The sequence below is a fragment of the Rhinoderma darwinii genome, chromosome 4, assembly GCF_050947455.1.
Source record: "Rhinoderma darwinii isolate aRhiDar2 chromosome 4, aRhiDar2.hap1, whole genome shotgun sequence".
Classification (NCBI taxonomy): Eukaryota; Metazoa; Chordata; class Amphibia; order Anura; family Rhinodermatidae; genus Rhinoderma; species Rhinoderma darwinii.
This window is the reverse complement of record NC_134690.1, coordinates 60,063,347-60,091,125: the sequence shown is the minus strand read 5'-3', so window position 1 is coordinate 60,091,125 and position 27,779 is coordinate 60,063,347.

The window sequence follows — 27,779 nt, the reverse complement described above, 5'->3', positions numbered from 1 at the left end:
TGTTTTACACACTACACTCACGTTTTTGCATCACTCACAGCCCTATTTTTACACACCACACTTAGTAATGTCCCCTATACCTCACATGCACACCATACACAGTACTTTATTATTTTTCCTTACACACTTACTTCCATGCCCAACACACCACTCCCCTCAAGTTCAGTAGGAGTGGTTATCATTATTTAAACACACCTGGGCACTTCCCTTCATCAGCATTCTCTGATGTGGTCGCGTCCTGTTTGGAACGGGTTTTTTACCCTCCTCCTAATCTGTGAGTATGGCCTTTTTCTGTGGTTTTAATTACAGTCTATGTCCCAATTTTTTTGCATATCTTAGATTTTGGAACGAAAAGTTCTAGGTAGGGACTCGCAAGTGTGGGGATCCGTGACGTGGATTGCGAGCTTGCGTTCTTTTGGCCAAAACGACAACCAATACCCCATGTTTTTTCATGGTTACTTACATTGTACATACTTTTTTTCAGGACGCGCCCGGGTCTTATGGTGCTGGGATAGCCTGGTGTACAGATGTTTGGCACTGCATGCAGGGCAGCCCGCACTCTTACATTATGGGCGTTCAAAATAGGCTGCTATACGGCGATATATGCTGTGCCTCACTATCCAAACACTATGCCTCCATGTTTTACACACTACACTCACGTTTTTGCATCACTCACAGCCCTATTTTTACACACCACACTTAGTAATGTTCCCTATACCTCACATGCACACCATACACAGTACTTTATTATTTTTCCTTACACATTTACTTCCATGCCCAACACACCACTCCCCTCAAGTTCAGTAGGAGTGGCTATCATTATTTAAACACACCTGGGCACTTCTCTTCATCAGCCTTCTCTGACCTGGTTGCATCCTGTTTGGAACGGGTTTTTTTACCCTCCTCCTAATCTGTGAGTATGGCCCTTTTCTGTGGTTTTAATTACATTCTATGTCACAATTTTTTTGCATATGTAAAAAAATACAAACACAAAAAAAAACAAAAAAACATTAGTAACACACGTGGTAGGCTTAGATACGGGGCCCATGTTTGATACTGTCTGTTAGACCATGTATCTAAGCCTACCACAACATAGGCTTAGATACAGGGCCCCAGTAGACAGTAATCTTGTACTGTATAAGATTACGGTCTGCTGGGGCCCTATATCTAAGCCTACTATGTGGTAAGCTTAGATACAGGGCCCATCAGACCGAATCAGACATGGGCTATGTATCTAAGAATACCATGTGGTAGGCTTAGATAAAGAGTCCATGTGTGACACGGTCTGTTAGACTCTGTATCTATGCGTACCACAAGGTAGGCTTAGATACAGGACCACAGCAGACAGTAATCTTATACTGTATAAGATTACTTTCTGCTGGGGCCCTGTATCTAAGCCTAACATGGAAGGCTTAGATACAGGGTCCATGTGTGATACTGTCTGTTAGACTCTGTATCTAAGCCTACCCCAAGCAGGCTTAGATACAGGAGTCCACCAGACCATAACGTTAAACTTACCCTCCCCTTTGGCACCGGGTGCAGCGGATGTCCCGACACCATCTAGCGTCGTGACGTCATCCGCGGCTCACAGCATCCTGACGTAATAATGCAAGAAGACATCATGACTTACGCTGCGCTCGGGAAGGAAGATGGGTAAGTATGTGTCATTACAATAGTAACAGGGGCCCGTGTATTTAATGACATAGGCCCCAGTTACTATGGTAACTTTTATAAATGCGGTGCGGTGGCCCGGTCGCAATTGCGACTGCTGCGACCCGGTTGCAATTGCAACCCGAATGTGGCAGTTGCTGGGAATCCAGGGCACTGGGCCAAAGATCTGGGGCTTGGGCCGTAAAGGCCCGGTGCTAGCGACGCCCATGGCCCCAAGTTTGATAACCTTTCTTGGTACTGCAATCCGCCTATTCCCTTACCTTGGTCGTCCTTCTTTGCACCCGTTCTAGTTCAGCCATGTCCTTCTCATACACAGGTGCCCAAAATTGTACACAATATTCCATATGTGGTCTGACTAGTGATTTGACTTCATTTGAAGACCTCAGTAATAAGGTGAAAAGTTCAGATTGTAGAATCAATTCACCGGTTTCGAGAGAAGTCATAGTGCATATGGAAGAAATAATGAAGAACAGAATCTTTAAGGATTTAATCATCTTTAGTGACGCATTTTTAGGAAAGAAGAATTACAATTTCCCTCACCAGATAAAACCTAATAGCTAAGCACAAGAACTTACCCGATATTACATGAAATTACCTCTCAACATAAGATAATGCTCAAAATAATGCAAAATCCAAAATATTTTTTATGTCTTTTCTATAAAAGTGGTAGTACAGGATAAGGAAAACATGGATGCTTTCTTCCAGAAATAGCATCAAACTTGTCCATGGGTTGTGTCTGGTATTGCAGTTCAGCTCGTTGAAGCAAATGAGACTGAGCTGCAATACCACACACAATCTGTAGACCGTTATTTAGGCCAGAAAACGAGTCATAAGGCTATTTAAAACACGTTTTATTACAAGGTTCGATTTCTCGTCTGTACATTCTGCACAATCACTTAAACAATATAATTTAGCAATAGACCATTAGCCACACTGGGGGAAATTTATCAACCGATCCATGCCAGTTTTCTGGCTTAGAAAAGTCGCAAAAGGCTCAAAAGTCAAAAGTTGCATTGAAAATTATGACGTTTTTTACGCCATCCGGGGCCATTAGAATGTGGGGGAATGGCTTAACAAGACGGGACAGGCCTGACAAATGTATTATAATTCATGCCAGAAAACTGGCTTAAATTATATTGGAAATCTACGCCTTCTCCTAGTTGGTGTCGATTTCTCTCTGTGTGGCGCAGCAAGGTAGAGGCCCGTACCGGGCCCCATACCTTGCCCTCCCAGATCAGACTACCCCCTCTTTCCCCATTCCATAATTGTAGTGCACGGACAGCGGAAAGATGGAATAGATTTATTAAGGGGTGTGCACCTCTTAATAAGTCTTTCGAATCTTACTCCAGCGTAGAAGAAAGCTAAGACTGGAGTATGAAACGCCAGTCTTAGGCCTCATGCCCACTTCAGTTTTTTCCTTCAGGGTGCTATCCGTTTTTGTCACGGATAGCACCCTGAACCCAATCATTTCAATGCGGCCATGCACACTTCCGTTGTTTTAACGGAACCGTGCGGCCGTTCCGTCAAAAGTAGTGCAGGTCCCACTCGTTCCCCTTTTTTGACAGAACAGTCTTGGCCTTTGCATTGAATTTGGTCCGTGAAACAACGGGCTCCACACGGAAGCCATTCTGCCGACGGAAGTGTGCATGAAGCCTTAGTAAATCTGCCCCAATGGATCTAATTAATAGAGATTTTTGGGACAATTTTAGGAATTGAATTTGTAAATTACTTGCAGCCAATCTCTGTTGACTTTCCAGCTTCCAGACTTTCCCCAGGTCTATAACCTTAAGATTTTCTGGCCTAAATAACTGCATTCAGCAAAACCTCTTTTGTTATCAAACCAATTGAACGTCAACGTAGATCAGTAAGGCTGCATGCACACATCCATCGGCTGTTGTACGGCCACTAATGACGGATGCGTAAAACACGGACCACACACGGATGGGAAATCAATAAAAAGGCCGAGACTGTTCCATCAAAAACGGGAATGAGTAGGACCTGTCCTATTTTTGACGGTATGGCCGCACGGATCCGTTAAAACAACGGAAGTGTGCATGGTCCCATTTAAATGAATGTGTCAGGGTGCTACCAGTTAAAACAACGTATAGCACCCTGACGAAAAAAACTGAAGTGGGCATAAGGTCTTAACATGTTGCCTGTTTTGCTTATAGGTTGGAAGAACTTGACTGGTGTGTACATAACCTTGACATCAACCCCCTCAAAGACCTTTGGGCTTAATTAGACCATGGAATATGAACCAGGACTTATTACATAACAATAAATCCTCACCTCACTAAGGCTCTTGTGGTTGAATGGATGTATATTCCAACATCTAGTAGACAGACAGTTATAGGATGAAAAAGGAGTCTCACTCTCTCTTGTTGTTCTGTTTCAAGGAAGTAAGTTGAACTATAACTCTGTAGGAAGGTTCCGAACATGTTTTTTCAGCTTCTGAAAGTGTTCAAGGCCACATCATTCAGTATACCAAGGCAGTTATAAATGTGTCTCCATCATATCTATAATACTGAATTGGCTGGTGGTGGTGTTGCCTCTACTGGCAATGCTCTTCTTGTTCCTTGAAGTGATCGCGGCAGGGGAGTGCAATGGGGAAAGCAGAATTCCTTCACTCTCAAAGAGATCATCATCCCCTAGCCATGTGATCATTGAAAGCTTCCACTTGCTTGCTATAGAGATTGTCTACAAAGTTTGCTTTTCTAGCGAAGATCCAAAAGAGTGGCTATCCAATTTGCTTATAGTTCTGCAAGCTGGAAATTGGGGAAGGGATTAAAGTTTTTAACAGGTTCCCTACTTGGATGGCATAGATATAAGTGCACGGTACCCACAGTGTAGAATGCCATGAAAAACATATTCCTATGTCTGTATCCAAATAAAATCATTACAGTATTCCAAACACATTATATATGGACCTATATGTGCACATTCAGAACAACACATGCAGCCTTTTTAGTTAAGGTTGTGCACCGTTCAAATACAGATGAGTTGTTTCGCGCGCACAGTGCGCCACAGCAAATCTCCCATCTTACTGCCACACCCACCAAATCGAAAGTTTTACGCAAAAATAAAGTATCAGTATCAAGCTTAACTCCTTTCTCCCGCAGCCAGTTTTCATTTGTTCATTTTTGTTTTTCCCTCCTGCCTCCCAAGAGCCATAACTTTTTATTTTACTGTCGACATAGCTGTATAAGGCATAAGGTATAAGTTGTATTTTTTGATGGCAGAAGCGTTCACAAATAATTTTGTGGGGTAGAATGGAAACAAAATTTCTCCACGAAAATTACACAACATGTTAACTTTAATCTGCAGGTCAATACGATTGCAGTGATACAAAATTTTTTATAGATTGTTTATATTTTACAACATACCTATCAAACCGTGACACCTAAAAAAATGTTTGTACATGACACTAAATATATGGTAAAGTTCAATTATTTTATTGAAGTACTCACAAAATAAAATAAAACATGATAAAAATTCAGGGTCTAGTACACATAAATTTTTCAAAATAGAAAAAACTTTGTTAAAAAAATGTTTTGTGTCTCCAAATTCTGAAATTCATAACTTTGATTTTTCCATTAATTGAGCTGTGTAAGAGCTTCTTTTTTTTGTGGGGCAAGCTTTATTTTTTTGAAATTTTTTTATTACATTTTCTTAGGCAAGGGGACAAAAAAACAGCAATTCTGGTGTGTTTTTTTCCGCATTTAATGTACAGGATAAGCAACATTATATTTTACATTTTAGATCATAATGGATGCTGCAATATTAATTTTTTTTATTATTGTTTACATTATTTTACGTAAAAAAATTAGGTTTTTTAACTTTAAATATTTTATTTTAATATATTATTGAAAACTTTATTAAGCTTCTCTTCACATATTTTTGTTAGTCCCACTACAACACTTGAACAAGCGATCGTTTTAACTCTTGTTCAATACACTGCAATACTTATGTAAATAGTGCATTCTGGGTTCTCCTATTAGGCCTCCCTCTGTTTGATAACTTAGATGATGTGGTCGCTATTGACTGCGGCGTCTAAGTGTTTAAATGGCCGGGATCTAAATTATCGCTGATGTCGGCTATTAGATCAGGGTGTCAGCTGTAAAGTGCAGCTGACACCCAATGCGTCTGGAGTGGCCGCAGCTACTTACCCCAGTTTTCTTTGGTTGGCGGGGTATCTTAAACTGAGCAAATGTTTTACTTATCTCTAGTAGTCAGAATCGCTTGGAATGTAAAAAGTTTACTTTGAGTTTTTTGTCCCCAACCTGGCAAATGCCCTGATAATTCATTAGTCAGCATTATGGTTTACGCTGTGCTGTTCCATCATAGGAGCAGAACAGCTGAAAAAAACGGAAGGGCTGGATCCATTGCATGATGGACACCGACAATGCGAAACAGAACCCGTTGACTTTAACGGGTTTTATTGAGTTTCTGTCATTATGTGCGTCGTTTTACCGGACAAAATTGTGCAGCATGCTGCGCTATTTTTTTCTGTCATTTTGGACCAGATCTGTGGAGGACGCCGTCGTAGATGTGAACAGAGCCTTTGGTGCACATGCTATAAACATTGCAATAATAGGGATTTGATTAGACATTTATTAGCAGGTCGGAACAGTTTTGTATCCAATCAATCAAATTATTTTCTACATTTATTTATTGCAATTATTGCCACCATTACAATTTTCACAGCAATAATTCTTATATGATTTTCTCCATGAGGATATACTGTAATCTCTATATTTGTACATAGAGTTTAGTACAAAAGATCAGGAAAATGTTTTGCAAAACATCTGTGCTGACAGACAATGTATAATCTTAGCTTCCCAAACATATGGGCACAATGGGAAAATATTCACATTGGCACAAAGTAAAACACAGCACAATCACATTTTCAAGTTTATATTTAGCCACAAATTTTCAGCTGTAAATATGTTCAATTACAGAGCTACAATAGTATTATCATAAAGCAGCCACTAGGTAGTGTCATCGCGGACAGCAACGCTGCATCTAGTAATGCTTGATATTCTCTCATTTCAGTGGCATATGTTTGCCTTGAATAATTCCAGAATCAGACAACACGATATGATGACTGAACAGCTGCATGCTCCGAGACAAAACGTAATCATATAACACTCTATTTATTAACACATTTTAAAGAGAGCATAATGATAAGACAGTCACATCAATATACATAGGCTGCCCAAGTTCTCCCACTAAAAAGCTTCCAATGAATGATGATGTCATTATGTTCATTTTTTTTAGTTGCTCCTAATGTTACCAGATTGAAGAACTGTGTAAACACTTTGCTAAAAAAAATTGGCTTAGAGGCTATGTACAATTTGAATCTAATAAAACATTTCTTTTTTTTTTTTTTTTTTTTATGTGATTTTAAACAACTTTTAAGTTACAGTATCTGTATAGGGTTTGTAACCATTTTCACAAAAACAAAATTAAAAATGAAATATAAAATATAGAAAATTGTACATATAAAGTATATAGATCCCAAACAATCTATATGGTCCAAATGAAGCAAAATAGTAAGACTCCCCATACCTTCTGACATGCACTACAGAAATCAAAGTTCAAAGGCTATGCACACCTTTTTAAGCATTTTTTAAACTTAAATGTTTTTTTGTGCTTTTAAACAACTTTCAAAATCACTTTTATTAAAAATGTTTTTACTTTTTAAAATACAGCCTCTATGTATCCTGTATACAAACCTTGGAAGAAGTGGTCTAGAATGCAGGAATGCTAGACATACACAGACTTGGTAAAGGAATTTTCTGGCACATGAAGAGCTGGGAAAGGATCATGTGGCAAAGGAGAGAGATAGGGAACCGTGCTCTGGTACATAGTAGAACTGTGGAAGGCGTGATCTGTACCCAATATAACAAAAAGGTGACCCTCAGATTGCCTTCATTCTCTATTCCAATCTATTTTCTTCCCAATTCAGGATTCAGGACCCCTGGTCTCCTGATCGGTGGGGGTCCAAGAGGTGAAACCCTAGCAATCAAACACTTACCATCAAATAGTTGATAAGATGTTATGGTGAGACTACCCCTTTAATGCTAACAGCAAATTTGTGATCGCCTTCATTTCAGAAATCCAAACCTGTACCTCGATCATAATCATGTTAGTAAATAATACACATTGCCTAGAAACTGACTATAGGGTTACAGTTCTTAGACTGCGATGTCAACGTCTGAATTTGCTTTATAAAGTGGAATTATTCTGAAGCGTAGGAATTTTTAGAAAATTTCAAGAATGATATGCACTTAGTTTTTTAAGCCATCAAACACCTGCTTATACATTAGCATTGACTCTGTGAACAAAGGGTTTGCTTTCTTTAATCATAATATTAAATCCTACTTGCACAGCTCGATCATATATTGCAGGAGAGATAAGGTTTCAGCCAAAAGCTTCAATGTAAAACATGTGTAGTCATAAAATATGGCATGAGTATTATAATTGGAATAGTAACGATTTTTATCCTCCTAATGCTGTTCGTATATGTGATGTTTATTACTATGGTCATACACCACTTATCAGAACAAAATATGATCAAGGCACAAGGAAAGTATCTTTGTAAAGGAAGTGGGTGATCAGCAGTATGAGTTCATTGCATCAGCTCTTAATGGTACAGCATATGAGCATGGGGGCCCACAGGAAATGTAAACATATCCTGCCTGTCCATTCTCAGAAGCAATATTGACAATGTATTACAGTACATCACAAATGATTCCCAAATGAACAAGTCAGACACGTTGCCTTCCTGGCAACATATAAAATGGCTAATAATGGAAATAGCAAGAATTATCTAGGCTCTAATATTAAGGTACTAGAATATATAAAAGAAAAACTACAATATTCTAAAAAAAAACAACATTTGAGATCCTTGAAAAAAAAAATGGTGCCGTTATTTTGGCGTCAAGGCCGTGCATAAAAAATATGGGCATTCCTCTTTTATACCTTCACAATTCTCTGCTTGCGGACATGTCTTAAGAGTTGTCCTCAACTATGTTTTTTCAGAAAAAACGCCACTATTGTCCTAGGTCTATGTCCGTTACTGTTCAAACGTCAGATTACATGCAGCTCAGTTACAGTTCTATTCACTTGAATGAGGACGGGCTGCAATACTAGACACAACCTATAGACAAGAGTGGCACTATTTCTTGAAAAAAAGCAGACAATTGTTTCCACTCCTAGAAAACCCCACATGAATAAAGCTTAGGCGACATCTTCAAGACCAAAATCCTGTTAGCCAACTTGTCGGCTGTGAGCTGTCAAACATTAAAACATTAAAGATGGGTTTTTGAGTGAAATATCAAAGGTATTGTAAGAAAAGACATTTCATTTGTTTTAAGACATTTCAGATATAAGCTATCAAATAAGTATACTCTGCGGAGTTTGTTGACAGCTAGGTTTAAAGAAAATGTTCACTTTATACTTAACAGAACATTAATCTGATAACTTTGCATTCTACTACTGCTCTTCTATTACAGTGCTCTATGTCCTATGCCACAGTGAGTGTTCAACTCCAGGTTCATATTTAAAGAACAGAACATTAAAAATCCATATATTAGTAAAACGGAAGTTAAAGCGAAGACCACAGTTTGGTAATTAGGTTTGATTTTCTTTAAGAGATATTGCCATTTTCCTGTTTTGTTGAGTGCCGCTACTCTGTAAATAAATCAAACATAACTATCAAACTTTTGCTACTGCTCACACTTCAGATTACATGAAGTCAGTACTATCTACATCACAAACAGGAAAAGACAGGGAGGCAGTACTATTCGTATCTCCATACATGACTTACAGGGAGGCAGTGCTCTCTGTGTCGACATCATTTACAGCAAGCAATAGGGAAGCAGGACTATCTGTACCTACATCATTTACAGGGAGAGACAGAGAGGCAGTACTATCTGTGCCTACATTATTTACAGGAAGAGACGGGAGGAAGTACTATCTGTGTGTACATCATTTAAAGGGAAATACAATGAGGTACAATATTCTGTACCTACACAATTTACAGAAAGAGACAGTGAGGCAGTACTATCTAAACCTTCATCATTTACATGGAGCAACATGGAGGCAGGACTATCTGTGCCTATATCATTTACAGGGAGAGGCAGAACGAAAGAACTATTTGTACCTACATCATAAACAGGAAAAGACAGGGAAGAAAGACTATCTGTACTTACATCATTTACTGGGAGAGACAGGGAGGTTGAAATCTCTGTACCTACATAATTTACGGAGAGAGACAGGGAGGTAGAACTATCTATATCGACATAATTTACAGGGAGAAACAGGAGGCAGTAATATCTGTGCCTACATTATTTACAGGGAGAGACAGGGAGACAGTACTATCTGTGCCTACACTATTTACAGGGAGAGACCGAGGGACAGTACTATCTGTAGCTACATAATTTACAGGGAGAGACAGGGAGGCAGTACTATCTATACCTACATGATTTACAGGGAGATACAGGGGGCAGTACTATCTGTACTTACAATATTCACAGAAAAAAACAGGAAGGCAGGACTATCTGTGCCTACACTATTTACACGGAGAGACCGAAAGGTAGAACTATTTGTACCTACATCATTTACAGGGAGAGACAGGGAGGCAATACTATCTGTATTTACATCATTTATATGAAGAGACAGGGAGGAAGTACTATATGTACCTTCTTTATTTACAGGGAGAGACAGGAAGGAAGTACTATCTGCACCCTCTTAATTTACAGGGAGATATAGGGAGGCAGAACTATGTTTACATACATAAGTTATATAAAGAGACAAGGAGAAGGTGCTATCTGTACCTACATCATTTACAGGGAGATTTCCGGAGGCACAACTATGTTTACTTACATAATTTACGGGATGAGACAAGGAGGAAGTGCTATCTGTGCCTACATCATTTAGCAGAAAAGACAAGGAGGCAGTACTATCACCACCTGCACAATTACAGATAAGGAAGTACTATTTGTGCCTACAGCGATCACAGTGATGGTGGTCAACTTGCTCCCACATGGAATGTTGCTATGCAATGGTTCCCAGATGTTGTTAGTGCATATTCTTATTAATACTTTAAAGAAGGCAACTACCCAGGTACATGTGGAAGAGGTGCCATATAGTATAGCAAAATTTCATTTTTAGGATAGTGGCGGGAGGCATGTAGATTTTACCCTTATTTCTCTAGTGGATAATAATGTATGTATGTACTGTCTGTAATAAGAAGTCATTGTTGGGTGCTTGACTAATTTCTTATTGTAACATATATATATATTTTACATTGGCTTTTTCCCCCTTATCTTTCCCATTTCTTTTTTCCCAACCTCCATTCTCTTTGTTAGTCAAATATTACTTGACACACAATATCCTTGGCATTCAATTTCCTGTGAATTCAATTATGATGTTTAATTCATGGACAATGGTTTGAACTGTATTTGAATTGATATTGCCCATTCCCATTTGAACTAGAACTACACAGTTTATATTAAAGGTACAGGAAGCTTTGTGAATTTAGCTGGTTTATGCTATGACATTGTATTTTTTGTATTATGTTAAAATGACTTTTAAGGACACCCAAGAAACGGCTGACCTTCAAAGCTGCAGCAGCACGGTACCGCATTGTTCAAAGAAGAATTGCAAACAAATTATCATAAGGAGTTCTGTAAATAACAATATCCTTGAAAGAAAAGTCACTTATGTTACTCTGTAAGTTTCCCTCAAGGACGTGTTAACGATGCATTGCTGCTAATACAGGAAACCCCAAATGTTCGATATTTCTACAATCTCATATATTTGCTTTGTACACACATATATATATATATATATATATATTACTCATTTATATCATCAACTCGTCATATTGCCACATTCTTGGATATTCTGTATTATTGGATTTTGATACATATATTCACACAAACACACTCTATGCCAGTCTATCAGGTAAATTTCTGTCCAACCGGTTTGAGACTACTTTTGCAGCATGCCAGATCATCAGGACTTCTGCACTATATAGTACATGATTCCAGAACTTGTATGAATTTTTATGCCTTAAAAAGTTGAAGGAAGGAGGAAGATGCCATTTTTTTAAGAAAGCATGGACATGTCATTAAGAAGCTTTACGGCGTAAAAAGAGGACTTGACATTCCGAGAAACTTAAAGGTCCCCAGTAGCTGATTGCCACCACCGGCCCAAGTCCACCAGACTAACACCTTACAAACACATTATGGTCATTACTATAGGTAAATTACTAAGAATCATAAAGAAACATTAATGTCCACCATTGGTCAAATGTACTAGATGTAACTCATTATTTTTGATGGCAATCACTTATTTTCCTAATGCACTGGCAAAATATTAAAACTCCACAGTCAAACTAACACCCCTTGGATTTCGATAAGTACCAGTCATTGACAAGTCTTCTGCAGTACCATGTGTTAAACCTTCCACTAATGACAATTATGAGTAGTGAGTTGACATAAGAGGATCAAGTCAACATTTAGCAAGGGAATGCTAGGTTATATTTCCATTGAAATGATTAAGCCCTAAGAGGACAAATTTCTCGTGCTATCTACTATGACACATGTGGGCTGTCATGTGGATATTCCCACCTTAGTGTAAAAGTCTCGTCCAGTTGTATACTAACCAAGTAGTACTGTACTTAACAGACAGGAATAAGCCCAGTAGGTTTGGATGCGGTTGAACGACTGGCAGATCTTCATTTTCTCTAAAATGAAGTTTTATGGTTGGGACTTTCTGTCTTTATTTACAATAGGATGTGCAGCTCGCAAACACAAATTGCTGGTAAAATACTGTACAGATTAAAAGAACGTCAGCATTTATGAACATACACAAATTTACCTTCCAAAATTACAGAGTCAATGGAATCCAGTGTATGCTGTATATACTTTATATATGTTATTTTATTGTGTTTATTACCCTACAGAAATATGAAGCATGTAAAGAATATCAGCAATTCCTAAAACAAAAGACATTTTCTTCATTCTGTCATCACCTGTACTTCCCACTGTTACAAACAAACTTCAGCGAGACAAACCTGCCAAAGGCAATGAAGAAGGTTGAACAGGTCAATAGAAACCTCATATAACCCATGAAGCTGTGAAACATGACTGTGGAATGATCAGAAATGAATTTGTGTAGATCAGCAGCTGTGGAACCTCTCAGAATGTACCAGAAGACTAAATCTGCTATTTTTATGGGACAACTATTGAAGATTGCACATAAGTATAGAAAAAACTATTGCTTTACACAATTAAAATAGGAATCACAATGTATATTAGATGCAGAGCAGCCAGAAATGTTGCTGTAAGCTGCATACTTTGGGTCTTCATCTTGTTTTGTGCGTGGACAGGCTCTTTCTGGTGTGACATCAGAGCGGAGCCATGTGCTCTGAACCAATCCATCCAGGGGCGTAACTAGGTAAGACTGGGCCCCATAGCAAACTGTTGACCGCCCCCCCCCCCCCGGGTGCCACAAGCAGCCCCCCTTATAAATAGTGCCCCCTGTAGAATGTGCCATACAGCCCCCCTGTAGACAGTGCTATATAGCCGTGCCTATAGACAGTGTCACACCTCATTTGAAGATAGCGCCCCCACCTCCCCCTTGTAGATAGTGCCATACAGTCCCCCTGTAGTTATCACCATAAAGCCCCCACTGTATATAGCGCTAATTAGCTCCCACTGTATATAGTGCCACACAGCCCCTATTAGTAGATAGTGCCGCACACAGACCCCTGTAGATTGCGCCACACTCAGCCCCCTGTAGATAGAGCCACAGCCCTCCCCCTTGTAAATAGGGCCATACAGTTCCCCCATGTGTATAGTGCCACACAGCTCCCTCTTTTGTATAGTGCCACACAGCCCTCCCTTGTGAATAGTGCAACACAGCTCTCCCTTGTGTACAGTGCCACACAGCCCCCCATTAGTGTATAGTGCCACACAGCCCCCCCTAGTGTATAGTGCCACAGAGCACCCCCTTGTGTATAGTCCCACAAGGCAATGGTGCATCCGAGAAAGTTGTAACAGCCAGGGAGATGTCACTCAAAGATGGAAAGGTGGGTTTGGAGGCAGGACTATGTGACTCTTTAGGATAGCGGCACCGCCCCATGACCCTCTAATGAGTAATTAGCATATAGTGTGCAACGTTTTGAAAGTGGATTTTAAAGATTTTGTTGCATCTGAAAAAAAACATACAAGGGAATGTTTGGAAATATTGTCAGGTCATGTATCACCACATGGTGGCGGTTCAAGGGGTTAAAACTACCTGACAGGTTCCCATTAAATATACAATGAATTGAGAACAATTCAACCTGCCCTGCAATTTTGTTATTATAAATATATCCTATATAATTACAGATCCAGAACCAAGCTCTGACATATATACAGTATCACAACCAAGATCAGTACATAAATACAGCAGTAGAACCAAGCTCTGACATATATACAGCACCAGAACCAAGCTCAGTACATACATACAGCACTAGAACAAAGCTCAGTACATAAATACAGTACCAGAACCAACCTCAGTACATATATACAGCCCCATAACCAACCTCAGTACATATATACGACACCAGAACCAAGCTTAGTACATATATACAGCCCCAGAACCAAGCTCTGACATATATACAGCACCAGAACCAAGCTCAGTACACACATACAGCACTAGAACAAAGCTCAGTACATAAATACAGCACCAGAACAAACCTCAGTACATATATACAGCCCCAGAACCAACCTCAGTACATAAATACAGCCCCAAAACCAACCTCAGTACATATATACAGCCCCAGAACCAAGCTCTGACATACATACAGCACCAGAACAAACCTCAGTACATAAAAACAACACTAGAACCAAGCTCAGTACATAAATACAGCACTAGAACCAAGCTCAGTACATATATACAATACCAGAACCAAGCTCAGTACATATATACAGCACCAAAACCAATCTCATATGTATATACAGCACCAGAACAAAGCTCAGTACTTACATAAAGCATCAGAACCAAGATCAGTACATATATACAACACCAGAACAAATACAGCTCAATTTAGTGCAACCCCTGCCGTATAGGTTTGTACACCGTAAAACTACAGCTCCCAGCATGGCCCGAACAATAGTAAAGATATGCTGGGAGATGCTGTTTCACAAAAAAAAATCATACCACCATCATCTCGCTGCAGATCATACAGTGACTACAGTGCTGATTAGAGGCTGACTAAACATAAGTGACTCACCAGTGACGATCTCAGAGTCTAGTTATTTTCTTCTCCCTCCGGTCCAGACCTCTATGATGGATTTCTTCCAGCCACGACCCATTTCTGCAGTTTTCCGCTCAGATGTCTTCAGCTTCTCACTTTTAAAATATTTCTGCAAATATAAACAAAGTTAAAATTCTCAATACCTCTAAATATAATAAAGCGCCATACACTGCACCTCTAACTATAATAGCGCCATACACTGTGTCCCTGATTATAATAGTACCATACACTGTGTTACACACACACACACACACACACACACACACACACACACCCCGTGCCCCCTGTAGATAGTGCCCCCATAGCCTCCTGTAGATAGTGACACCATAGAGCCTCTGTAGATAGTGCCCTACATAGAAGCCCCTGTAGATAGTGTCCCACATACAGCCCTCTGTAGATAGTGGCTACATATGGACTCCAGAGCTGCAAGGCAATAGTGCTAACCACTGTGCCACCGTGCTGCCTTACATATAGCTTCCCCTATAGATAATGCTCCACATATATCCCACCTCTGTAGATAGTCTCACATATAGCTACCGCTGTATATAGTGTCCCACATATAGCCCACCCCCGTAGACAGTGGCCTACATATAGCCACCCTGTAGCTAGTGCCCCACAGGTAACCCATCCCTGTATATAGTGTTTCACATATATCCCACCCCTATATAAAATGCCTTAAAAATATCTCCCCTATAGATATTGCCCTACATATAGCCCACCCCTGTATAGTGTCTCACATATAGCTCGCTCTGTATATAGTGGCCCACATGTAGACCACCCCTGTATATAGTGGCCCACATATAGACCCCCTGTATATAGTGGCCCACATCCCCACATATAGTCCCCCCCTTTAGATAGTGCTCCACGTACCCACATATAGACCCCCTGTATATAGTGTCCCACATATAGATGACCCCCCCTGTAGATAGAGCCCCCACTATAGATAATGCCAGTCACAATTTTATTAGAAAAAAACCCAAAAAACTCTACATACTCACATGATCCCGTTCCCGCGCCCTCCGATGGCAATGCAGATCTGCTCTCTTCTGAGCAGGTCTGCTGCCATGTTCCGTGCCCGACCATTTAGCGCCTCTCAATGACGCTGATTGGCTTGGCCCGTCAATCAGCACCTTTCAAGTACGGAAGCGGCGCGATGACGTCATTGCGCCGCTAGTGTCAATGAAAGGCGCTGATTGGCGGGGAAAGTCATTTTGTCCCACCAATCAGCGTCATTGTATGGCGCTAAATGGTCGGGCACGGAACATGGATGGCCATTCAGCGCTAATTTATGTATTTGGCTGTCGCTAGCACCGGGGACCCCTCCGGTGCTAGCGACGCCTACGGGCATGAGAGGGCTCAGCATCGCGGGCCCCGTAGTGGCGGTGCTACCGCTGTTGCAGCCATAACGGCAGCTAGCGGCGCCACCGGGCATATGGGGGGGGGTCGGCTGGCGGCACGGCTCCCGTAGCAGCCGCGGGCCCCGTAGCAGCCGCTACGGCTGCTACCGCGGTAGTTACACCACTAAATCCATTGTCTCCCTTCTTCTGCTTCCGCTTCCCACTGCACCTTATGCTGTTTAACTGAATGACTGCGTGAGATACTGCAGCTACATCCCCCTCCTCGCATTCTTCCTTCCTTCTTGTCTTATATTTGCTATTTCACACTAGACAGAGACTGAGGTGTCTGAACATATTGCAGAGAGCCTGCAAACAGGGCAAAAGAGGCTCCTGTATAGAATTCCTGTTTGAATGTTGACCCAGTCGGATTGCCACTTGGGATCATGGGGATAAATTTTCCTTTTAAGGGAAGACTGGTTAAGCTCTTATGGGTAATTTTATATTTATTTACTATTTACTTAAATTTTTTTTTTTTTTAAAACTTCCTCTGGATCAATAGGGGTAAAACAAAGTTCTATAATTTCGTCCATTACTTCCCTTTCTCCCATTCCTTGGTTGAACTTCATGGACATATGTATTTTTTCAACCGTACCAACTATGTAACTACGTGCACTTGGCAAAACTATGTTCACAAAGCCTTTACGTCAGCACACAGAGCCCCCATGGTTCCGTATTACAGACTAGGGGAGAATAATTGTGCATTATAACATAAGATTAGTATGAATCTATGAAATTGGAGGCATATAGAATTCTATGGGTGCATATTATGGATGTGTACGACGTCTAATAGAACCATGTGCATGAGCCCTTATTGGTATGTTTACAAGCATGAAAATCATTGACATAAGTACCAAACTATTTGTTCTTGGTTGTCTATTTAACAGGAAACAATGTGGTAGAATGTATTCTATGTTATTCTATGTATCAAATCATGTATCAACCTAAACATCTAATAATAGTCCCGAATGCCCTGACTGACTCAAATGTTTGTAGCCAACAGTATAGAAGCCCAAACATGAGATGGGTTGTTCAAACATCAATTATATGTATGATAAAGGTAGGAGAGAACGCGGGTCACCTACAAAGTGAAAGGACACTGCTCAGGGGGTTTGATGACATGTAGACACCTGCTTGACTGCTTTCACGTACTGTTTTTGCCGAAATACAGGGAACTGGAACTGGACCACTAAAACACAGCTTCGAATATTGCCATCCTTGAACATCATTTTAGGGTTTATATATGAATGTGTAATTGAGTCACTATGTAATTACATTACATTACTTATCTCATATTAATCCTGAATTACAGCCTGTATTATACTCCAGAGCTGGATTCACAATTCTGCTGCTCATTTATGTAAATTATTTTATGAAATGTATAATTAACAGAGCCATAACACAATGATACACATGATTCAAGATGTGCCATTTTCAGTTTTAGGGTAAATTAATTGAAGTACTTTTTTCAAGAAATAAAGGTGCAAAAGCAATTTGCACATGGTATAGTACTAATAAAGTGTCTCAACACTAATAAAACACTAATAAAATTCTTCTGTCAATAATTTATTAGTTGTATCAAACTTTTTATTTCTTCTTATTTTTCATTGAATAAATCTGTTTCTTGATAGTGTAATTGTTAACATCTTATATTGAGGGCTGAAGGCATAAGTGGTCAAGAATCCTCTTGGAAAGCTTGCATCACAGAAGACAACTGAATCCCAAAGGAAGATTGAAAATATGCTTTCAAGGGTTGTTTGATTAAGAAAAATAGTTTGAAATACTTTATTAAGGATTTTTAGGAGAATTTTACTTATAGGCGTTGTCCGCTTTGGACAATTCCTGTCTATTCGAAAGGTTCTTTAACAATAAGCTGATCACAAAGTGTCCCCCTGCTAGGACCCCCAGCAATCAGCTGTAATCTGTGGAGAAATCTAAAAGTCAGGCCCCATGCACACGACCATAAAAAACCAATTGCGGTCCGCAAAAACTTACCCATTCACTTCAATTGAACGCGGACACCTTTCCGTATTGCTACGGATGAGTGTCCGTGCCGTAGTACTGTGCCGGGAATTATGAAGCATGTCCGTTCTTAGTCCGCAATTGCGGCACGGACTCCTCCATAGAAGTCTATGGTGGAAGCCAAAATTGCAGATGGCTACGGAGGCGCGTCCACAAATACAGATAGCCATACGCAAATACGGAAGTGTTGCTAAGTGACACAGAGGGGATTTCCCATCAACCAGGCCTCTTTTTTTTGCGGATCCGTATATACGGATGCAATACAGATGCACTACGGATCGTATTTGCGAATACCATTCAGCAGAAATGGGTACATTGCTGATGATTTGCTGATGACTATAAAGCAATACGGAACCGTATTTGCTGTCAGTATTTGTGGATACGGTCGTGTGCATGAGGCCTAAGGCCCCATGCACACAACCGTGCCCACAATCACGGCCCGCGGTTGCGGGCACGGCCGGCCGCCGACTGCCACCCGCATTTTCGGGCCGTGCTCCCATAGAAAGTATCGGAGCACGGCCCGCAAAATGCAAAAGAACGGACATGTTCCATAAATTTTCGGATCATTTCTACGGCACGGACACCCATCCGTAGTGCTACGTTAAGGTCAGCAAAAACTGAGATTTTTTACGGTCGTGTGCATGGGACCTTAGTATTCAATATTCCTGCAGTGCCACCACAGGAGAAATAAAGTACTCTACTTATTCAAATTAATGGGTTATCTGTGTAATGCAGAACACAACAGGTCATCCAAAGCAAGAGACGCTCTTTGTAACCATTCTCCATTCAGAACAAGACCTGATGATTCTGAACTGAGGACCCGCCTCTATTAACTTAGAATTCCCTTAAAGGGTATATGAAAAAGGGTTATCTATACCTCTTTAATAAAATATTGCACCTATATAGAGAAAGTGGCTCTGGCCGTGGAAGACCTGGCACATCCATGCATTACACAAACAGTTTATTGATTTCAATAGGAACTGTGTAATGCTTCATTTCCTCGTGGTGGCACTGCAAAATGAACACCTTGAACACCATCTTACTTTCTTAAGAGGTAAGTTATCTCTCTATAATAAGAGACTTTGATTTTAGTCTTACAAGGCACCAACTATAATGGACCACTGATGGCAGGTCTAGTGGTATGACTAAGGAAACTGTCTTTTTTAAGACCTTTAAAGTATTTTTTTTTTTTTAAAGTATCTTCAATAACACCCTACTAGACCTTCAGACATTTATGACTGACACCTTATCCATGCAATAATGTATTATCATGTGACATCTTGTTAACATTGGTAATATAAATGGATCAATAGCAAATGCACACTTCTTTGTGATCAGCATGCGGTGAGCGAGAGGAGCTGAGGAACTAAGCTGGGCAAAAGTGCCCATACACCAAGTATGTTGCAGTCATCCAGTTGAACTTCTTTATTTATCTTGGTTATGAAGCATTTTGCATCTTTCTCACGAATCCTTAACCTACCCCATTGGAGATATTTTCTAGTATTGCTGACAAATTTAATAGTGAGAAATTTTCATAAATGATGAGCAAGCCATGATAGCTTTCACACTGCAGTTAACAGAAACCTTGTATGTCCTGAATTGACTTAAAGTGTAGCTAAACATTTGAAAAACTTCTGACGTCATAGTGACATGTCAGAAGCTTGGATTGGTGGGGGTCCGAGCACTCAGACCCCCACCAATCACTAGAACGAAGCAGCTGAAGCACTCACTTTATGTCTGTTCGGCTTTTTCCGGAAAGCCGATGTATCGGAGTACGGGCACATAGACTTTCTATTGAGTCCGTACACGATACATTTATTTCCAGAAAAAGCCGAACAGACACGAAGCGGCTGAGCGCTCACACGAGGGCTTCAGCTGCTTCGTTCTAGCCATTGGTGGGGGTCTCAGTGCTCGGACCCCCAGCAATCCAAACTATGGGGAAATGTTTCCATTATTTGTCCAGGAAATGTTTCCATTATTACCTCTGCTGGGATCTGTACTTTTTCATTCAGGATGGTGGTTTAGCTTTATGTCGTTTGTTTCGAGTTCATATGTTCTTCTAATGCTCCCATGGTATTTCTTTGGGTTTTCTAACTTTCACTTACACTCCAAAACGATACAATACTATACACTGAAACAGGGAAATTCAATTGTGCGCCCCACTGGGGACAGTGCTTGATATGAGTGGACAGGTGTATCTTTCCTTTCTGCTGCCTGAGGCGATCAGTAAAATGGTGCCTCCCACCCAAAAGTATATAGATAGATAGATAGATAGATAGATAGATAGATAGATAGATAGATAGATAGATAGATAGATAGATAGATAGATAGTGTCCTCCCTTAACCTTTACTTATCTCTAAACCCAACATATCCCAAGATGTGTGGCACAAGATGTTAAACAAACATGTAAAAAAAAAGTATAACTCTGACGGATGCCTCTGACATTTACCAACAATGAAATCTTAAAGAAGAGAACATTGATGACATTCATCAGTCAATACTCATGGCTCTCCTCTGAAGAGAAAACTACAGCTATAGTATTTCCTCTAAGTAAGACCACTCAGGTTTGCCTCTTAATTTTTTTTCTGAACAACATGTTGCTATGTTAAAGCACTGGAACAGCGGGGGGTGCCCACTTAGCACCCCAATACTACCATACAGTCCTGAGTAAACAGCTTCATTCAGTGTTTAATTAATGCATCATATAGTGTTCAATTGATACCCCCACTTTGTTCTCACTTAATGGCCCTATACAGTATTCCAGCCAAAAGGATCATAAATGAGTGAAAAGGATCATACATGAATAGAAAGAGGAATTATAAGGATCTTTTCTCTGGCTTCGGAGATAATTACATATGTAATGGATGCATGTTCATGCTTATTTGTATTGCACTGCCATATACTATGTTCTGTATGCACAATTGTGAAAGTGGCCTAACATTATCAGAATCCCGATGTCCTGATGCTTATTAATTAAGGAATGTCCCAAGAGGGGGAAACCCCTTTATTGAGTGCATATGACCTAATAATTCAGTTATAAGTATACATATCTAACTGCACATACACAAACACGAACATAGGTAGGCACATAAATATTTACACCCACATAGACACACACAGATAGGAGTCCTTTGTGCTTACTCTGCTGGCTCTGGAGTCATTTTCTTTACTTCCCGCCAGATCAATGCAGAAGACTTTGCGAGCCAAGAAGTAAGGACCGATGATGGAGCTATGCCACATCTGGGTCACAGACTTGGATCTGTGATGCATACATGTTAATATAGACTTACCATGGATTTCAGAAACTCTAGTCTATGGTAATAAAAGGCTTAATGGACACATCACTGTTAGCCTGGGACTGTGAAGGACTTAATCATCATATCCTTGGTGGTATGGGCGACAGGGGGATTAATGGACATATTCATAGCAGTCGAGGGCAGTGGAGTATTAATGGGGCACATTTATGGTGGTCTAGGGCAGAAAAGGGGTTAATGAGCAAATCCTTGGTGGTCTAAGGCAGAGAAGATTCATTGTGATCCAGGGCAGTGAGGGTTTATTGAGACATATTCTTGGGCGTCTAGGGTAGCAAAATGGTTAATAGGCAGATCACTGATGATCTAGGGCAGAAAGGGCGTTAATGAATAAATCCTTGGTGGTCTAGGGCAGGTAAAGGGTTATCGGGCTGATCCATGGATCTATGTTTTGTATACAATACTGCAGTGTATGTCAGTGCAACAGAAATATTGAAAAAAACATTAAAATGAAAGCTTTGTGGAAGGGCTAATCATGATGCTTGATCTTACAAAGGAATCCTGCAGGAACAGGAGAATCCTGCTTTCCTATCTCTATCTATCACATATATAGAATCTGCAGCAGCATGGAGGAGATTATACAGCAGTAATGAGCAGCGTAGCTGGGAATCCAGCACTAGGGTGAGATATAATTTACCAGAAGCTTCAGCACTTTTTTGTGTATCTTTCTTACTCTGCTCCTGCACCCCCTCCCCTCTGCATAGACTTGTATGGGCAGTGTGTCTGACTTTCCCTGCTCCTACTCCCTCCACCTTTTACTTTCTCCCCTTTCCATAGACTTCTATTGGCAGGCAGTGAAGAGACACATCATCACTTTCTATAGTCTGTCAAAATATTCTCTGTAACTAGGGATGGCTTTTGCTTGACAACAGGCCGTGGACAGCAATCTACAGGTAGGGAGACACCTAGTGGCAATAACTTCACACAGAATTTGCATGGATAAAACAACAACATTTTAACAGTAAGTAAATTACAAAGTTGATCTATATCAGGTTTGAAATGTTAGTGTCCATTTAATGTTTACTAGCCCCTTAACAACCATAATAACAATAATAAACTTGGCTTGAGCTAATTAAATGCATTTGAGGAGCACTTATCGTGTGCAATTCTTATTTATTATTTATTTTTTTGCAGGCACTGCACTTAAATGAGTGCTCAAACTGGTCAAGGGACTAAAGTCTGGCCATGGACGAACTCGGGCACTGATCTAATGCCTGAATGGTCAGTCTGCCCTTCCTAATATTTCAGAACAATATCAGATTTTAATGCTGTATGTGCTCACACATAACATCTATTTGACCTTACCCTCAGTTCTGCCCATCCTTAAAAAAAAAAATTTATGAAATACCTCTGTTCTTCATAGCTGAGGAAAGAGGAGCTATGCTAAATCAAAGAAAAAGAGAAAAATGTTATCTGGATTATTTGAATCTTGAAGGAATTAAAATCAACAAAGGGAATATATACTAAAGAAGACCAGACACCAAAATTACTTTTTTGAGAAATACATTTGCATATTAAGTAGTTATTATCAAAGCAATAGTGGATTTTACAATAGATGGAATAACAATGCTCATCGTCTCTTTTTCATCTCCATCTCATCACTCTTTGTTGTGTATCCCCAGACTCCAAATAAAATATAAACTATAAAATGTACTTCTACAGAGCTCATTTACATATATATTCTCCTCTTCATGTGCAATAGTCGATTGATTTACTTGTTTTATTGAAATAACGTGCAGGATTACAATTAGACCATTTTAAACTTTATGATGTCAAGCTTTCATGTGAGCCTCGGGGTCCACTGCTAAAAACAATATATTAGAATTTAAAAATTGAATAGCTCACCATATTTTATAGCTGTTTTTTCCTAGACTGTGCCTGTCTATCCCTTCTATTTAAAGAAAAGGTACCTGTAAGAGGAGGTGATTGCATTCCTAGATCATAGTGATAGAAATATCTATGTATATATCCATAATGTACAATGTCAGCAACAGAGAAGTATATTGAAGCTCAAAACTCCTGTGGAAATCAAAAATTACTTGTACGTCAATCAGTCAATAATGACTGGTATTGAAGAAAACATCACACTGTATTCTGCAGATGATTTGCACCTAAATGGAAGGGGGTCCGCTGTGCTGGGGGAGAGAATTCTAGCTGGGGTGGTGGAGTATTTAAACTAGGGCTGAGGAGGGAGGTCAATGTAGAAAAAAAAGGGGTAGCCAGGTTAGAGAGGGGTCAGACTATATTGGTGGGGGGAGAAACAGAATGTGGGGAGAGGACTAGACAACAAGATAAGGAGATCCTTTCGTTACAAAACATCAGTGTAAATAAAAAGGCCCAATTAATGTCAAATCACATTTCTGATAATAAAAGTGAAAAACTGACAGGCCAGTTAAAGTGTATGTTCACAAATGCCAGAAGTCTAGCAAGCAAAATGGGGGAGCTGGAGGCCTTGATACTGGAAGAAAATATAGATATAGTTGGTGTTGCTGAAACATGGCTGGACTCTTCACATGACTGAGCTGTAAATCTACAGGGTTTTACACTTTTTCGGAAAGACAGGACAAATAGGAAAGGTGGTGGTGTATGTCTGTATGTGAGAAATGATATGAAGGCGAGTCTGAAAGAGACAATAGTGGGTGAATACTGTGAGGAGGTTGAAACCTTGTGGGTGGAACTAGAAAGGGAGGTAAACACTGAAAAAATTACTTTTGGTGTGATCTATAGACCCCCCAATATAACTGAGGAGATGGAAGTTCAGCTATATAAACAGATGGAGCGGGCTGCACAGGCGGGTACTGTAGTGATAATGGGAGATTTTAATTTCCGGGATATTAATTGGTGTCATGGTTCAGCTTCAACTGCAAAGGGGAGACATTTCCTCAACCTGTTGCAGGAAAATTTTATGGGCCAGTTTGTGCAAGACCCGACTAGAGGTGAAGCTCTGTTGGATCTGGTAATTTCTAATAATGCAGATCTTGTTGGGAATGTCAATGTTCGTGAAAACCTCGGTAACAGTGATCATAATATAGTTACATTTTACCTATACTGTAAAAAACAAACGCAGGCTGGGAGGGCAAAAACATTTAATTTTAAGAAAGCCAATTTCCCCAGGATGAGGGCTGCAATTCAGGATATGGACTGGGAAGAACTAATGTCAAATAATGGAACAAATGATAAATGGGAGATTTTCAAATCTACTTTGAGTTATTATAGTGCAAAATTTATTCCTATAGGTAACAAGTATAAACGACTCAAATTAAACCCCACATGGCTTACACCTTCTGTGAAAGGGGCAATACACGACAAAAAAAGGGCATTTAAAAAATACAAATCTGAGGGTACAGCTGTAGCCTTTGTAAAATATAAAGAGCTTAATAAAATCTGTAAAAATGTAATAAAATTAGCAAAAATACAAAATGAAAGGCAGGTGGCCAAGGATAGTAAAACAAATCCCAAAAAATTCTTCAAGTATATAAATGCTAAAAAGCCAAGGTCTAAACATGTAGGACCCCTAGATAGTGGTAATGGGGAGTTGATCACAGGGGATCAAGAGAAGGCAGAGTTACTAAATGGGTTCTTTAGCTCTGTATATACAACAGAAGAAAGAGCAGCTGATGTAGCCGGTGCCAGTGCTGTTAATATATCAGTTGATATACTAAATTGGATGAATGTATATATGGTCCAAGCTAAATTAAATAAAATAAATGTACACAAGGCCCCGGGACCAGATGGGTTACACCCTAGAATTCTTAAAGAGCTTAGTTCAGTTATTTCTGTCCCCCTTTTCATAATATTCAGAGAATCTCTAGTGACTGGTATAGTGCCAAGGGACTGGCGCAGGGCAAATGTGGTGCCTATTTTCAAAAAGGGCTCTAGGTCTTCCCCGGGTAATTATAGACCAGTAAGCTTAACATCCATCGTGGGGAAAATGTTTGAGGGGCTATTGAGGGACTATATACAGGATTATGTGACAATAAATAGCATTATAAGTGACAGCCAGCACGGTTTTACTAAGGACAGAAGTTGACAAACTAACCTAATCTGTTTTTATGAAGAGGTGAGCAGAAGCCTAGACAGAGGGGCCGCTGTGGATTTAGTGTTTTTGGACTTTGCAAAGGCATTTGACACTGTCCCTCATAGATGTCTAATGGGTAAATGAAGGACTATAGGTTTAGAAAATATAGTTTGTAATTGGATTGAGAATTGGCTCAAGGACCGTATCCAGAGAGTTGTGGTCAATGATTCCTACTCTGAATGGTCCCCGGTAATAAGTAGTGTACCCCAGGGTTCAGTGCTGGGACCACTATTATTCAACTTATTTATTAATGATATAGAAGATGGGATTAATAGCACTATTTCTATTTTTGCAGATGACGCCAAGCTATGTAATATAGTTCAGTCTATGGAAGATGTTCATGAATTGCAGGCAGATTTAAACAAACTAAGTGTTTGGGCGTCCACTTGGCAGATGAAGTTTAATGTAGATAAATGTAAAGTTATGCATCTGGGTACCAACAACCTGCATGCATCATATGTCCTAGGGGGAGCTACACTGGCGGATTCACTTGTTGAGAAGGATCTGGGTGTTCTTGTAAATCATAAACTCAATAACAGCATGCAGTGTCAATCAGCTGCTTCAAAGGCCAGCAGGATATTGCCGTGTATTAAAAGAGGCATGGACTCACGGGACAGGGATGTAATATTGCCACTTTACAAAGCATTAGTGAGGCCTCATCTAGAATATGCAGTTCAGTTCTGGGCTCCAGTTCATAGAAAGGATGCCCTGGAGTTGGGAAAAATACAAAGAAGAGCAACGAAACTAATTAGGGGCTTGGAGAATTTACGTTATGAGGAAAGATTGAAAGAATTAAACCTATTTAGCCTTGAAAAAAGACGACTAAGGGGGGACATGATTAACTTATATAAATATATTAATGGCACATACAAAAAATATGGTGAAATCCTGTTCCTTGTAAAACCCCCTCAAAAAACAAGGGGGCACTCCCTCCGTCTGGAGAAAAAAAGGTTCAAGCTGCAGAGGCGACAAGGCTTCTTTACCGTGAGAACTGTGAATCTATGGAATAGCCTACCGCAGGAGCTGGTCACAGCAGGGACAGTAGATGGCTTTAAAAAAGGGTTAGATAATTTCCTAGAACAAAAAAATATTAGCTCCTATGTGTAGAAATTTTTCCTTCCCTTTTCCCGTCCCTTGGTTGAACTTGATGGACATGTGTCTTTTTTCAGCCGTACTAACTATGTAACTATGTAACTATATGTAACTATGTAACTATGTATAGGATCTATATATATATATATGTCATGAAAATTAAGCCCTTAACCTATCTACAATATTATGCACTGCCTTCTTATAGCGCTGATGTTCTCTGTAAGCATGGGCCTATATAGTAGGGGTAGTCCTCCACCTGCTTTTGGCCAATAAAAGGGGGGTGTAGCTTGGATTTGTCCTCATCCCTCTTCCCCATGGACTAAAAGCGCAACTTCCATCCTCTTCACAAACAGCTTAGTAGTAGTAAAAACATTAACGAAGAAACAACCTGAGGTTATGCCACCCTTCTCTCGAACAGAAGAGACCCTTCTGTGCATGAATGAGAATGTGTGGAAACCATCACTTGGAGGAAAGCCCTCTCCTTCGTGTAGGAAACATTCTTCAAAACCCATAGGTACTTTACCAGCTGACTAATACACACTTAGAACTCCTTTACACACACTTTTTGTGTGGCCTTTTTACATATTTATTTTTTTTATCTAGAAAACTGTAAAATGGTACATGAATTTGTTTATGGCATTTTTGCTTTTTTAGGTGGCATTTTTCACATTGCAAATCATGTGATTCAAAGATAATGTGATGCAAACATTCCTTTTTGCAACACATGCTTTTTTCTCTGGACAAAACACCATCAAAAAAACATAGAAAAACACAGAAGAAAAGAAAACCTTTGAAAATGATGCGAAGAAATGGCAAAGAGAGGCTTGCTGCGATTTAGGAAAAAACATCACAGACACAAAAAACGCAAGTTAAAATAAAAAAAAATGCCACCTAA